Below are 4,243 nucleotides of genomic sequence, written 5' to 3'. Positions count from 1 at the left end.
TATTATTAGTAATATTATTGTTATTATTTGGCCATCCTATGGCCTAAGTAAATCCCTAGAAATTCTCTATATTTAATAAAATTCCATAGAATCTAGAAAAGTTTTTCTAATTTACATACATGGATTAACATTCAAACATTTATTTCCTATCTAAGCTGTCTCAGAAACTAACAGTCTAATTAAAGAATCACATTTTCAGTGTTTTACACTGGACTAAAAAAAAAGTTGCATGCAATGTATGTCTTATCAATCTTTGACAGACTTTAGATAAATTCCTATGACTTATGTTACCCAAGAACTTGACCTGACAGGAGATTTTCATTTTCATCTCTAGGAATAAAGGCAGTCCAAATACAGTAAGCAGTTAGATAATATACACATTTAAATCTTCAAATACAGGATTGCTAGCGCAATCACATTTGGGGGATACTGTTGATAAAAAGACATAGAACCAACCAGTTGCTGTCGAGTCGATTCCAACTCACGGCGTCTCCATGTGTGTCAGAGTATAACTGTACTTTAGAGTTTACAAGGCTTGATTTTTCAGAAATAGATTGTCAGACCTTTCATCCAAGACACCTCTGGATGGACCCAAACCTCCAACCTTTCACTTGAACGTGTTAACCATTTGCACCACACAAGGATCCAAAATATAGTAAACTGTAAAAGGCTTACCAGTCCCATGCCCTGTGGCCCCACCTTACCCAACAACAGAAAAACCCTGCACAATAAAAGGATCAAATTCAATTCCTATAAGAAACCTCTTAAGAGGCAAAAGATGTGATAATTAATGGTTGACTTTTAAGACTACATTGCACATTCAAATATGATGGCATCAATTGAGTTTTTATAATCTGAACAGCAATTAAGTCCAGTCTTCACCCTTCCTATTGTTAAAGAACATGACCCTGGAGTCTCAGTCTCAGTAGGAACAGCAAGTGATAACCCATGTAACAGTGATGCACCACATTCTGCAATGATGCTCACAAACTTGAATTTCATCTGAAGTATGAAACTTCCCAATTCCAGGTTTCCTTTTCTGTAGTAGTCTTCGTTTCTAAAATCAGCCATGTGCCTTTGCAGCAAATCGGGAGAAACTGTTGAGGGTAACAACTTCCAGACACTCAGGTCTTAACTTCTGTCACAGAAAGCAATACACTTTTTGCATATATTAAGAACAACATTTATTAATGCCCTCAAATTGACCACTCACTTTCAGAAAAAGATAATTAAACCTTTATTTACCTACCTCCATTTAAATCAAATAAAATCAACTTCCTAAGTCACCCAAGAATGACAGAATTAACACATATAAAACAAGCCTTAATACCCAATATGTGTAAAACACATACACAAACCCCCCACAAAGTCATGGCCTTAAGAACATCTGACCAAATACACAGCCTGAGTAAAATTTGGTACACATTTAATTCCATTTTGAGGAAGTAATGATCTGTATATGATTATTTCATTGATTTTATAATCATTGGGATAGATCACGAAAAAATTCTGGGAGATATTTTTAGTGGGAAGTTAGAAAATGCCAGACAATGGAAATGGATGATAATTTAGGATCAATTTTAAAATTAGGACCAGTTTTAAAATATTTTATTTACCAATTCAAGACTGAAACATTGGCTTTATCCTCACAAGGGTTGGGTTTAAAATTTAAAGGGTAAAATGCAATAAATACAAATACATAACCAAGAATTCTGGACAAGGCTGGAAAACAGGGGACCCATTTTGCAGTACTTTGTTACTGAATATCATTCCAAGGACCCAGTTGTCCTAGTATTGTTCACCTGGTTAATCTGGATAGAGAAAATATGTTGTTAAAATTATATATCTATGCGTAGGTAGTCTTTAAATACAAAATGAATATTCTAATTTTATGATAAAGAAAAACGTGAAATAAGAAATTCCTGTATTTATAAGTAACTGTATATTTACAATGTATGTTTTCTGCCTGACTCCTAATCTTTGTCTATTAGAGTCCTTTAATGTACAATTGATAGATGGCAGCAGCTCATATTACTTTAAAGGAGCTTTGTTTAGCTCAGAATCAGCCTGTCCCAGATCCTCGGCTCCCTGAAAAACCTTCACACTTGTGTACATAAGTAGCTGAGAGTACAAATAGGTATACACGTGCAAAAAGTATTTATCTAAAGGAAAGCTAACTAGCTTTACAAATAAAGTCTAAAACCAAGGAAATAAATCGCTATTCCCCAACCCAAAGAGCACATCTAATAAAAAAAAAAACTGCTAAGCCCACTTTGAAAAGGCAGCAGATGTAAACCCAACTCATACTACATCATGTTCTAAGCATCTAGTTGTGTTGTTAATCAGTCATCGAGACACTAAATCCCTCCATGTTCACAGGGTTAAATGCAGGCTTCTGACTTAGCTTTACATTCCAGTTAGAGGCCAGACTACATAGAATAACAAGAAAGAGTTCCCTATACTTATGCTGTATCCAAACTGTCTCACTCCACCCTTAAGAGAAGGTTCCTATGATAATATGCATTATAGACTTACCAATATAAATTTATGAGGTATTCCACTTGTGTAAGTTCAATCATTATTCCATTGAGAGCATTAGTCAAAGGAAAGTTACACATTGACTGCTAATATCTTAGCTTGCATATTCAGAACTAGGAAGCAAGATAAAAAACTAGAGTGCCACCGAGGTGCTGTTAAGCATGGCAAAAAGGTGACTATACAAAAGGAACATTTTAAGTTCTATCCTAATGTACAACACTGTCAGTGACTGGATAATATCCACACGCCTACAAGGCCTACCAGTTGTTACAGCTATTATTCAAATTTACACACCAACCACTAAGGCCAAAGATGAAGAAGTTGAAAATTTTTATGAACTTCTGCAGTCTGAAATTCATCAAACATGCAATCAAGATGCACCAGTAATTACTGGTGATTGGAATGTGAAAGTTGGAAACGAAGAAAGACTGGTAGTTGGAAGATACGGCCATGGTGACAGAAATTATGCTGAAGATCGCATGATTGAATTTCACAAGACCAACTTCTTCACTACAAATACCTTTTTTTCAACAACATAAATGGCAACTATACACGTGGACCTTGCCAGATGTAATACACAGGAGTCAAATCGACATCAGTGGAAAGAGATGATGGAAAAGCTCAATATGATAAGACAGAACAAGGCCAGGGGTCAGCTGCAGAACAGACCATCAATTGCTCATACGCAAGTTCAAGTTGAAGCTGAAGAAAATTAGAGCAAGTCCACAAGAGCCAAAGTACGACCTTGAGAATATCCCACCTGAATTTAGAGACGATCTCAAGAATAGATTTGACGCGTTGAACACTAACAACCAAAGACCAGGCGAGTTGTGGAAATGACATCAAGGACATCATAGATGAAGAAAGCAAGAGGTCATTAAAAATACAGGAAAGAAAGAAAATACCAAGATAGATGTCAGAAGAGACTCTGAAACTTGCTCTTGACCGTAGAGGAACTAAAGCCAAAGCAAGAAATGATGAAGTAAAAGAGCTGAACAGGGGATTTCAAAGGGCAGCTTAAGAAGACAAAGTTAAAGTATTACAATGAAATATGCAAAGACCTGGAGTTAGAAAACCAAAAGGGAAGAACATGCTTGGCATTTCTCAAGCTGAAAGAACTGAAAAAAAAAATTCAAGCCTCGAGTTGCAATTCTGAAGGATTCTGTGGGCAAAATATTGAACAACACAGGAAGCATCAAAAGAAGATGGAAGGAATATACAGTCACTGTATCAAAAAGAATCTGTTGACGTTCAACCATTTCAAGAAGGTAGCATATGATCAAGAACCGATGGTACTGAAGGAAGAAGTCCAAGCTGCACTGAAGGCATTGACAAGAAACAAGTCTCCAGGAATTGATGGAATACCAGCTGAGATGTTTCAACAAACAGATGCAGCGTTGGAGGTGCTCACTCCTCTATGCCAAGAAATCTGAAAGACAACTACCCAGCCAACCGACTGGAAGAGATCCATATTTGTGCCCATTCCAGAGAAACGTGATCCAACAGAATGCGGAAATTATCAAACAATATCATTAATATCACACAAGTAAAATTTTGCTAAAGCTCATTCAAAAGCAGTTGCAATAGTACATTCACAGGGAACAGCCAGAAATTCAACGCGGATTCAGAAAAGGACGTGGAATGAGGAATATCATTGCTGATGTCAGATGGATCCTGGCTAAAAGCAGAGAATACCAGAAAGATG

Source organism: Trichechus manatus, unplaced genomic scaffold (genome assembly GCF_000243295.1).
Source record: "Trichechus manatus latirostris isolate Lorelei unplaced genomic scaffold, TriManLat1.0 scaffold00070, whole genome shotgun sequence".
Lineage (NCBI taxonomy): Eukaryota > Metazoa > Chordata > Mammalia > Sirenia > Trichechidae > Trichechus > Trichechus manatus.
Note: the sequence above shows the minus strand (reverse complement) of the source record.